Consider the following 13108-nt stretch of genomic DNA (forward strand, 5'->3'; position numbering starts at 1 on the left):
TTTTTTTTTTACTTGCCAAACTTACTAGAAAGCATCTTCAGTTGGGAAAAAAGCATAATGGCGAAAATAGATAAATCACCATGAAGCAAATTAACTCTGTTTTTATTGCATCAACATGGAAAAGAAAACAAATTAAAAGTTTAGAGTCTGAGACGCCGTCTCCTTCAGATAAGTGTTTTCCTGCAATTCTTAAATACTTTATTGCATTTGCACTTGGCTCTAATAAGCAAAACTGTTGGCTTCAGGCTGCCACCACTGTCATCTGATAACACAATATACAAAATATGCAGAGCTGGAAGGCGTGCCAACAGAGGGCATCCCAGGTAAAAGGCTGTCATGCTGCTGTCTGGGATCTTCTTACTCTACCTTCCCTGAAGCACGTCTCATGGACGTTTTTCCCCAGCAAGGGTGATTTTTCAAAGCTTTATTAAACCAAAACATATGGTGTTTGTACTTTGAGCTACATCTTTTTCTCATGTCTGTGCAAGTTTTTGTTCAAACACATAGTAAGACAATTATGTATACATTTAGCCGTTACAAATTTCCTGCTTTTATTCATTTTTTTTTCCTTTTTAAATAACTTTACTGCAGGAAAAAACTAATTTGTTCATGGTAATAAAGCTCAAGCTTAAAGGAGGCCTTTTTTAGCATAGAAACATGCAGTCATGCAGTATGAAATGTACTTTAAATGCGAAAAAAGTGCTCCTTACAGTTGTTTTATTTTGGACAAATTCAAAGATTGACTCTTCTGAGGGAGCTTAATGTTTATATTACATTTTATCAAAGAGAATAACTGAGCATCGTTTCCCACATTTTCCTCATATTTAGTGAGATCTAAAAGCCCGAAACCAGAGAAAAATCTGTGGTCCAGTTTGCACTTGGTGCCGACATGCATCCTGGCCGCTGTTGAGCGTGCGTTGATGCTTGAGGCAGTAAAACGAATCTCTGTATATTTCCCGACTGACCACTTGCAAGCAGATTGCAGCTGCCCACTCTGTATGCAAACTGACTTCATTACACAGTCAGCTGAGCAACAAACAGGACAAACAGGTCATCAGCAGGTCTGCTGACATTTCTGCAAAATCACGACTGTAACCATGAACTACATCACGACGCAGCACCAACCTGCTGTAAGATTTGCCCGATAAGAAGCTCAGTTATATTAGACATAATAAAGATGAAAGACTATGTGTGCTCAGAGTAAATAGTAACTTTATTGCTTGTAATAGTACATGCACTGATTGTGGGAGCTTTACACTCTTCAGCATGCCTGGTTTAGATTTTACGTTGTATTAAATCACCAGCATTGAGGTACAAAAATGCGCAGCTCATGTGATATTCAGAGCAACGCTGGTCTAAAGGTGACCAGGTCTGAACAGCAGCTCTGCTGCCTTGTTGACAGTTGCTTGGTGTCAGTCCACCGCAGTTTACTGGAAAATTTAAGCTGCAAACCAGCATATGAAGAATTACATCTGTTCACAATAAATGCCAACTTAATGTCTTTTAATGCTTAATTCTTCTCTACAGAATTAAAAAAAAGCTTAGGGTTGTGCAATGCAGTCTGCTGACCAGCTGGTAAAATAACAATAATACAGTTGATTTTCTGTTTTTTACTTGACATCAGTGAAGCAATTTAAACCTTTTCCACACTAAAACAAGATTTAGTGCTGTGGGATCATCATGAGAGTATCTGCGGGGCTTCATCTCCAGGTGTGATGAGCAGAAATGCTTACAGCTCAGCTCCAAGAATTCAGACATATATATGTATGTATATATGTATATACATACACACACACATACACATACACATACACATACACATACATACATACACACATATATATATATATATATATATATATATATATATATATATATATATATATATATATATATATATATATATATATATATATATATATATATATATATACACACACACACACATATTTCCATTAAAAAGCTTGGACACACATTCCCATTAGATTTAATGGTAATCTCAAAGGACAACAGAGGTAAGATCACTCATGCAAAATTGGTCTTATAATTTAAATAAAATACTTATAATAGGATGATTTCTACATTTATCCTATAATTTAGCCTTATGAACCAATTATTCAGTAAGTTTATTGAAAGAACAGAATTTTTCTGGCTTATACTCTGCAGCTACAGTAAACTGGAAAAAAACAGTCACTTTAACAACCCAAATAATCCAATTTCCAGTTGTCCCAGCAGCATGGCTAGAAACTGACTAATGCCCCCCAGAACATGCCTGTTTTTTTCTACGGTAGGCTGTGCATATCCACATGTCTGCACCGTGGATCCATATGAAAGCAAATCAAACTTGGCACAGTCATTATCAATAACAATCTGTTTCTGCAACAACTCGGACTGGGCGGATCCTGCAGAGAGCTGACTCCTGCTGATGCAGTCCAAGAAAAAAGTCTTGTTTCAGTCAAGATTTGTTCTGTTGTTACTGGCTTCAGAACGGCCTGTGTGAACATCTCCAGCCAATGTGTCTCCTGGAAAAAAAACTCGAGAAGTACTAATCTACTGTAAATGCATATGGAAATATACGATTCAGGAAGAACACAGTTAGTGTATGGTCTGAGCTCTCTGGTTATTTATGGCAGGCTCCCTCATCTCATAATCACAGATCAATATAAAGAGGTAGACTCTAATAAAGATAGAAGAGTAGAGTGGAGTCAATCCACACCTCTGAGATATTAAGCTTGAACAGAAGTGTAAAATTAACGGGAAGAAAAAGACGCTGCTAGTTTGTTTCCATGTTATTTTGACCACAGCGTGCCAAATTCATTTCATTATAACCTCAGAAAATGAGGAAAAATGGTGCAGGATTCAGGTCAGTGACCAGTTTATGGTGCCTATTATTTCAGCAAACAATCCTCATGCTGTGTCCTCACAACTTCAATGTTTAAACTCAGTTCTGATTCATGTTGGTTAATTATTGCTCCTCTCACTGGCCAGAATGCAGAGCATGGAGGTGGGAGTGTGATGATATGGATTTAGGATGGATTCAGTACTGCCAGAAAAAGAAAAAAAAAAAAAACACTGGCTGACACAGTCAGACAACAGAGCACACAACCAAAAATAACCAGCCAAAACTCAAAAGTTTCCAAAAAGGAACCCAGTTAAACATGTAACCTGGTCAAGAATGCCGTCTAACTTGAACTTAAGCAAGTCAAGTTCTGTTTTGAAGGTTAAGTTGGCCGAAAAGAGTCTTTTCGGCAGAACGCAGCTGATAGAAATCATCCCAGAAGAATGTCTGGAATGTTCTTCTGGAAATTTGCTCAGTGATGTTGGTCTATCCGTCACGCCGGACAGGACTCAACCTGCCATCCAAAACATGGCATGTGATGAAAATACAAGCTTTCTAATCGACTCTTGTAATTCAGTCCTGAAAGACGCCATGTTAAACTGTTTTAAAACAAATACTCCACTTGTTTATGTAAATAAACATCAGCTGAAGCCGTGAAGTATGTTAGAAATGTCTTCAACATTTTCAAGAATAAACGGTGATATATTTCAGTGTTGTGCTGAAATGTTCAGCATGTGTGACGTTGGATCTTCGGGGGACAGAAAACCGTCACTTTTCTCTGCAGAAAGCAGCTCAGAGGGACGTTCATTAGAGGTTTCCACTTCCATCCTGCTTCACTGATGCTGCTCTGTCATCGCATGGGAAAAAGATTTGCAGCTGCAGCCACTTTTATCTGCACACATATTTTCACAGGTAGCATCTCCCAGACGTCACCTCTCTCTGCTTTTGAGTCTTATTGATCACGGATACATCTGAGAGTTGCAATAATGATGCCGAATGTTGGGTTTGTTGAGCACAGTGTCGGCAGCACGTCCCTCGCAGGGTTGATAGTAAGATGAAGCAAAGCCAGGAGGGACTTCTGCGAGCAAGTACAAGCTTGTTAGGAGGCCAGACGGAAAAGGAGAAGCTGGCCAACATTTCGTAGTGAAGCAGGTTTTACAGTTCGTAAACTGCCTGCGGATGACACACATTTCTCCATGTAACCCTTGTGACACTTCATACAGGAAGTGGACACACACGCACACACACACAGATGTAAGCTCTTCCTGAATCATGCACTCGCAGCAGCACCACCTCCTGATCTTTATCTAGTCACAAACTTGTAGGAGGAAGGAGAGGAAAAAGAAACTCACACAGGAGCTGCTTTTGTTTCAAACTTGAATCTCAGTTTTGATGCCTTTTTAGAGCAATCCCTTCCTCTCACTTTGCAGATTTGCATTCACTCCTCGCAGGACAGAAATTAGATAAATAAAACCAAAATGCAAGCAACAAACTAAACTGAAGAGTCCTGCAGCGAGGATAATGAAAGCTGTTGCAACCTGTGACCTTCCACCGTCTCTTCAATATGCTTCTGCTCTCATTTAGGGCACATCTGTACTTTCAGAAACATTTGTTCCTGCAGTGAAAAAAGCTGTAAAAACTGTCATTATCTCTGATTTCCATATCAAACACTCTAATCAGGGCGGATCCAAAGCTGGACTTCAAACCTTTTACATTAAACGGTGCTTATAAAGAAGAACTCATCACTCCCTGCTGCTGCTTTTTATTTAAGTTTTCCAGGGTTGTGTGGACACAAAAATCCAATCATCAATAATTAATGATAAATCTGACTGAAGAGCTACTAGTCTATACTGAGCTACTGAGTGTTTGACCCATGAGTAGGTTGGCGCGCTGCGTCTCCCCACACTGCCTATAATAATTGAATTTCCACTCGGATTCTTCCAACTGCAGGTTCAGTCATAATTTATTCCTTTTACTGTGCATTAAAATATCTTTGTGGCAAAAAAAACCAGCGTTACCTGCGGTGGAGAACCGTTTTACTCCTCCAGGATAAACATCTGATGCACTGTTAGAAATTGCTGTAAATTAACCCCAAAATATCAACAGTATTATCCTGTTATTGTTAATTGCAGTTCATTGCTGTTAATTTAGGTTGATATAATTACTTAAATGAAAGATAACAGTATTCTACAATATTATTGCTCGGAGGGGAAAAAAGACAGGACATTACAGTATTTTTTGCATTGCATCTTGGGAACTGAACACTGCATGGAGCCCACATGTGTTGAAGTTGGGATTTTTTTTATCCATCTTCATCTCTTGAACTGTAAGGTGAGTGCTTCTTTGTTTTGCCTTTGAATAACTTCTGAATTCAACATATTGTGCTGTTATGATTTGGTTGCCTATATGCCATCAGATCTTAAAATTAATTAAATATTTGTAATGTTGTATTATTAACTATACGTCAGCGAATCATTTATTAAAACGGGTTTCTTTATGTAAATTCTTGTCAAATTGAATAATGCACACAGGACTTGACTCAGATTAACGTGAAAGTTTTCCAGTCTGATTTGAGACTGATCTGACACAAACAGCAAACCTCGGAGTGATTCTAACGTCGGATCACCTGACTGCCATCTGAAGCGGTCAGTGCTTCCAGCTATGGTTAACTTGTAGCCTGCAGCTATGGAAAGTTTTATGCACGATATTCCGTCCCCCTCTGATCGGCAAAAGGTGGATGGTACTGGAATGGCAAGTAACTTCTTAAACACTTATTTCACGGTGGAAGCAAACTGACAACGTGGTGGGACCGGAGCTGGAAATAAATCGGATCTTTCATTTTACAGGGTGAGTTGCATCCAGTGTTTGCTAACTTCTAAATTCTTCTTCTGCAAAGTGCAGCTTTACAACAACGTTGCAATTTAAATGCTGTTCCGTTGCTGTCACTAAAGCATGGGACTAACAAAATAATTAGCCAACAGTAATTTTAAAACCTGCAACGTTTTGACGAAGGTTGCGCAACTACGTTTCGGAAAATTTCGTAATGTCTCGGTACCGCTCGTTACATGTGTGATATACAGTTGTGCTCATATGTATTCATCCCCTTTCATTAAAAAGCTGAATTTAAACAGTCACTCAAATAACTGGAGACTTAAAAAAGGAACAATAACTATAAATTTGCAAAAATATTATTTAGTAATATAAGACACTGTTTTTTCATTGAATTGAGTTGAAGAAAGAAAAAAAACAAACAAACAAATGTGTCCTGGACAAATTAGAGCACTTTTCTGTTGAACAGTGGGACAAAATACCTGTCAACAGGTGCAGAAGTCTGACTGAGAGGAACAGAAAACACCTGACTGATTGTTCAACATTTATTATTAGTAATATTAGTTTATGAGTGATGTAATATGTAATAAATTATCTTATTTGTTTGCTTTTTTTTTAAAAAAAATTCTTTTGAACCAGAATTAGAAAATAATGTAATGATTTTCATAAATTTTGTATTTATTATTACTTTAGTAAAGTTCAGCTTATTTTACAGGCAGGTGTTTTTTTTCCTTCTTTAATGAAAGGATATGAATAAATATGAACACAACTGTATATCCCTCTATTGACAGGATAAAATCTTTTCGGTAAGAGTGCTGTGGTTAGTTTGTTTCTTTAATTCTGGATCCTGTCAGTCCAAATTAGTGATAGAATATTAAGAAAGGTTCATTTATATTTACACTTTAGCTGTTGTGGGTTTGTGGGATAGTATTATTTTGCCAAACACAGAATAGGCTACTAATTGACTTTTGAGCAGGTGGACAGGTTTTTTTCAGATAGTCTTTAGAAAGGTTCATTTTAACATAATGACAAATCTAAAAACAAAAATAGAAAAAAATAAAACATATGTCAAATATGTTCAAAAGGAGTGGAAAAAGCACAAGCTTATATAGAATCCCACCCCAGTGATGAAGTTATGCAATACAATTTCACAATACACAATATGCACCGTTAAATTAATGTCCTTCTAGACCAGTTCATGATAAATATATTAAAATGATATTTTTTGTTAAAAGAATAGCATTTATTTGTGACTGTATGAATGATTTTCTGTTTCCCTTGCATGCTTTTGCAATGTAGCAATGACATAACAAAACAATTTAAAGTCAATGCTGACACAGACATTGCTTTGTAGTTTCAGGTGAAACACCAGGAAGCTGTATTCGCCACTGGATGATCAGCCTTGAAGAGCACATTATCTGTGAGGGCATCCAGCCGACTTTTCTGACTGGACTTGCAGCTCTTTTTTCTACTTACTACGCCTTCAATCTCCAGTACCAAGATGAGGCTGCATGCACACTCGAATTCATTCAAAGGTGAGATGCCTAGATGCTTACATTCTTCAGCTACTATTAGTTGATGTGTAAAGAATACTAACTGCCCAAAACATTTGATGCCTGGAGCTTGTTACAACAACTGTCCTGCCACTAATTAGGACAGTGAAAACTACCACTGTCCATGAATCCTTTCAGGTGTTCAGGTGACAATTCATAACTCCAGAAAGAAATGCTAAAATGTAACAGTACCTACACTTAACTTCATGTTATAAAGGGCAGTGTTCTTGATACAACAATAGAATTTGTTGTGTTTATATTTGTGAGTAAACCCTAAATAGTAAACACCAGTTCTGAACATACACATTTATTTTGCAGGCAGTTCATTGGGATCAACCCAGAGAGAGGGACCAAGGCCAGACGGGGCAAGTTTCCATCAAAGAAGACTGGAAAGATCACCCAGAAGAAGGTGACATCCATCAACTCTCGTGTCTCCAGTCTTCTGAAGAGGCTCATAGACTTTAAATGGGACTTCATATAAGACAGTCAGCCCGATCATACACTCACACACACATTTTGTTTTTGTAGTCACTAATTCTTGGTCACAGCATCATTGACTTAGTTGTTCAGTTGTTCACTCGGTCACTTTTTCAGTTATGCACAAACTCACTCAGTCACTTTTGTTTATGTACAGAGTTGTCAAAATATAGTACTGATCATTTATATTATTTTTATGACTGAAATAGAAGTGTATTTATCGGAATGAGCTTTGTGCTTTGTTATTTTCTACCCATTTTATAAGAATGTTTGCAATTTCATTCATTGAAATTATTTACTTAGTTTCTTAAATACTGATTAATACTGCACTTTTGTTGAATTACCCGAGCTTAAGTTGTTAAATTTTTAGTTTACCTCATTAACATGTCTCAGGGTTTTACTTTTTATTCATAAAAGACATTTAAAGTTATTCAAAAGTTTAATAAAGAGAAATGTTTTGAAAAGACAATTAAGTTGTATTGTTTGTCTAAAAATGTCAACAATTTAAAAAAGCAATAATTTAACATATCACAAGATTTACAAAAAAAAAAAAATCATAGTTTTATGCTAGCAGTCCTTTTACTCAGTAACTTATACAGTAGAATGCAAATTGTGTTTGTACAGTAAGTGTACAGTAAAATCTTGTAAATATACCTCTTCCAAGAAATGTAAATTAGCATTAATTAACTGCAAAACTTTCAGTCAGTATTTTACTGTAAAGACATAAAATAACAGTTTTATGCTGTATTTACATAAACAGTAGTAAACTGTAAATTTCAACAACAGCAAGGCGCTGTTTTTTTGCAGTAACTTGCTGGCAACTGTGCTGCCAGTTCTTTACCGTTTTTTAACAGGACAATCTGACGTCTTGCTCTTATATTTTATATATACATGTCACCTGACCAGGTAAAAGCAAAGCACCACGATGACAACAACAAGGTGAATTAAAGCCGTAAGTGGCTGTACATGACAAGATGGCGGATACCCCGTTGCCATGGCAACACGCGATCAATTGACATTTTTGCTTGTCTTGGGTCGTTACACATGTGTGCCAAATTTCGTTTTCCTACGTCAAAGTAGACGATCGAGACCCTCATGACAGAATTAGATGGATTCACCGGCACATCTTGCTATTGTTGCTGCAGCAGTAAAGCGGAGCAGAAAAACGGTGTGTGTGTGTGTGTGTGTGTGTGTGTGTGTGTGTGTGTGTGTGTGTGTGTGTGTGTGTGTGTGTGTGTGTGTATGACGGATGATCAGCTTACATCCCCTGACGTACCACAATTCAACCCACAAAACGTTTGCAACATTTCTTCAAAAGTTTGCAACACATCTTCTCTAGCTGAGTGTTTGGTTAGCGATTCCTCAGCCAATACTGTTCAATGATTATTTACTTTATTCAAAATATGATTAAGCATCACTATAACATCTACATTTATAGGCCGATTTTATTGTTTCAAGTACTGGTGTTACTGCCGCAGTTTTCCATCTAAGTGATTTTTAAAGCTGTCGTTATAATAAAGTTCTAGGTAATGATTAACTATCATTCAAATAAATGTGATTAAAACGTAATAATCTCTCTGTTCCCTGAGCTTAATGGTTCACTGGTTCATTATGAGGTTATTGTCCACACCTTTTCAGTGGAAATAAATAGAAGAACATTACGTAAAACATATTTCTGTTTCATTTTACTGGAGGCAGAATTAGCATATGTGCAACAAGTAAAACATGCATCCATCGTTCCTGTTTGTTTCAACAAGTCGTTCACTCCAGCTGATAGAGAGGATTATATAGAAAGGATAACAGATAACTCAAGTTATCATGATTATATAATAACTAATAGTGACTGGTTTAGGGTCTCTTTCAAGCTGCATTTGGACCAGGAAAGAAGACATGTGACATTCCTGTAGAGGTGTGAAGCAACATTAACCGCATGTTTTGTTCTCTTTACTTCCACCAAGTTTTTAGTGATACTTTCAAGTGCTTTTTATCCTCATTGTGTACAATTACAGGATGTTGTTTAGTTCAGAATTAATAATTTGGATTTAAATAATTCTTAAAAGTATTTTCTTACGAGTTTACATGGAAATATTAATTCCGAATGGAGATTTACATGACACACGTCCTGACTTCATTCCACTTTGGATCGGCACGTTGAGAAGGCTTCTGATTGGACAGGAATTAAAACTCCTATGTAAACTTAATCATTTGCTGTGTTTACATGGGAGTTTTGTTTCCTGTTAATAAAAGTTATTTCCGATTTAAACTGGTAAAAAACGACCTTGTAAACACTTAATTCCTAATGCAAATTTCTATTCGGGATTAAACTTAATTCCAATGTAGGTGGCTGGTTTCTTCACATTTTAATTCTGAACTATTTAATTCCTCTGTCATGTAAACCTTTATTCCGCTCCAAGTTAATTCCGGTTGTTCTGAGCATGCTCATTACCTTGCCCTGTCCCAATGACGCGCGTTGTTTTGCCTCCCGTGTTCGGTGGTCTTTTATTTCTTCTCCTTCTCAGTTGCTGTAAAAAGTGAAGTAGTATGCTCGTGTTGAGCTGCTACTTCACATTTATAATAAAAAATAGCGATGAAACTGGCTCTTATGTAGTTTTTACAAGTTACGACTGAAAAGACGAGAAGCAGGGAGCCAACTTTGTTTATTTCCGGTATACGTCATACGTCACGTCACCCTCTGTCCAATCAGAACCCTTCCCCACCCGCCGCTCTAAAGAGGAATTAAGTAAGGACGTGTTTCATGTAAACTTAAATTCAGATTATTATCTTCATCTAAACTCACAGGAGAATACATTAATTCCGAATAATTAATTCCAAATTAAAAAACATAATGTAACCGTACTGATTGTGACTGGTTTAGTGCCTTTCCAAGCTGCATTTGGACCAGAAGAAGAAGTGTGACATTCCTGTAGAGGTGTGAAGCAACATTAACATTAACAGCATGTTATCTTCTCTTTACTTCCACTAAGTTTTAGTGATACTTCCAAGTTCTTTTTAATCTAATATTCTGCTTCCTCTGAAACTCAGCACCATGTTGGTTATTTCATGCCTCTGTGCGTTCACAGAGCTTCCCTTGCAGATTATTACATTTTCAACCTCTCTGATTAGAGATTTGTAGAAAGTTTCTAGTTGTTTACAGAAGTCTGCTTGTTAAAGTACTTTAATATTTCTAAAGGGTACTTTAGTGTGTTTTTTAATCTGTCTTTGGTTAACTATAATGATCTTATAGGAGCTTAAAGGATAGCAGCAGCTGTCACTAATGATCTGCTGACATTTTTATCCTTCAGGGTATTTTGGGCCTCTCAGTTCAGCATTAAAATGTGGCTGATATTTCCTTTTTTTCGTAAATATTTGCCAGAAGGTGCGGTTTGTGGCATTTGTGTGGCTGGTAACTCTCATTTTTGTATATATAGTGCATACCAATGTGCTTAGAGAGTGATCTCAAGGGACTTAGCGGTGTTCCCCATACACATCTGCGTTAAAAGGAAGTCTTTGTGGATGCTTCATGGGTAGTTGCTGCTGTCAGGAGTGCTCTCATTATAACTTTACATCTTGAACTGCGCTCGGACTCTGCATGGTGAATAAAGTGGCTAATTGTGCTGCAGTTTCAGACCTCTTTCTTTACGCTTTGCAGAATATTTGTTAAATACCACTAGAACTTGTGGTTTAACATTCCTGAAGAGATATTTGCATATTTCTCATACTGTACGGTTACGTGTGTGTGTGTGTGTGTGTGTGTGTTTTGTGGTGTTTATTTTATAGTGTTGGTGGAAACTATTAAACTATTTTAGCGGAGCAATGTTGCCATGCCAGAATTTTGAATGATTTTAAGAAGTTATTCTTATTTATTTATTATTTCAACAGAACATTTTCCTTTATATCAGATTCATTTATAGTTTGCTTCTAAACAGCCAGACTTTTATTGTTTTAAAGAAGACTGGAGCAATAGTTCCCAGACTACCTAAAGGTATTCTTTGATTATTAACTGCTTTCTTTTTCTTTTTTTTTTTTACTCATTTTTTTTTAGTTTATTTCTTGTTCTTAGTCATATTTAGAAGAATCAGTTTTTGTTTATTAATCCACTTGACACCATCCTGTGAATGAGCAATCATTCAAAAAGGCACATAAGCCAAGAAATGAACCAGTGTTACATAAGAGGAAACTTAGTAAAGAACCAGTTTTAAATAGAGGCTTTTTGTGAGCCGCTGCCTATCACAAAGACGCATAATTTGTTCCCATTTCTATATTTGCATCTATGAAAATGGACACCGTGACAAAGATAACACAATTTAAAGGGCAAAAAAAAAGAAGGTAATTCCCAAAGAGCTGTTGGCTGGAAACTTTACACAACTTTATATGCAGGGTGTTTTAAAATATTTGAAACTGAACAAGTGTAGGACAAAACTGGTGTGAGGAATGAAATAAACTATCTGCTGCCGATGAACAAGATTTGGATGTGATATCATGATGAAGAGAATAACAGAATCAAACTAATGCATCTAAACTTTCAACAGATCTATCGTCACTAAAACCTCATCAGAAATGCCAAGAAGTCAATCTTAAGGAAGGAGAACAGGTAGACAAGGCTGCGATTCACCAAATGACACAACAACTGGTCTGGTGTAGGGATGGATCACTCTTTTATTCAACAATTTTCCACCAATTGGGATAATCTCACCAGAGAACGGAACATCCAAAGAAGAGCTTTGGGAAGTCCTTCAATAAGTCTGGAGAGATATTACTGAAGACTGCTGGAAGAAATGACAAGAAAGCTCATCTAGGAGTTCAGACTGTTAAAGGAAAAGGTGTCGTCACAAAGTACTGACTTTCAAACTTGTCTGAATTATATTACAAGCTTTTTTTCCTCATATTGTACTTTCATTCATGTTTGAACAAATCACTACACATATATCCTCTTTTCTCTGTAATCGCTGCAAGACTAGAAGGAAGCTGTGAATATATCAGGGAGCTTTAGGGGTGTCAGCTGCTGTTAAAAGCAACCTACAGTTGTTCTCATATTTACTCATACCCTTTCATTAAAGAAGGAAATAAACAGCTGCCTGTAAAATAAGCTGAAATTGACTAAAGTAACAATAAATTAAAATTTTATGAAAATCATTACATTATTTTCCACTTCTGGTTCAATGGAAATTTTTTTTTTTTTTAATGCAAACAAATAAGATCATTTATTACATATTACATCACTCATAAACTAATATTTAGTTGAACAATCGTTTAATGTTTCCGCTCCAGTCAGGTGTTTTCTGTTCCTCTCAGTCAGACTTCTGCACCTGTTGACAGGTATTTTGTCCCACTGTTCAACAGAAAAGTGCTCTAATTTGTCCAGGACACATTTGTTTGTTTGTTTTGTTTTTTCTTTTTTTCAACTCAATTA

The 13108-nt window shown here is 36.6% G+C and overlaps 1 protein-coding gene across 1 annotated transcript in view; it reads right to left on the reverse strand.

The window, feature by feature from the left end:
• Nucleotides 1–13108, reverse strand: part of rps6ka3b (ribosomal protein S6 kinase, polypeptide 3b) — an 84486-nt gene that overhangs the window by 70955 nt on the left and 423 nt on the right. The gene's annotated exons all lie outside the window — the stretch shown is intronic.

This window comes from Telmatherina bonti (assembly GCF_933228915.1).
Source record: "Telmatherina bonti genome assembly, chromosome: 20".
Classification (NCBI taxonomy): Eukaryota; Metazoa; Chordata; class Actinopteri; order Atheriniformes; family Telmatherinidae; genus Telmatherina; species Telmatherina bonti.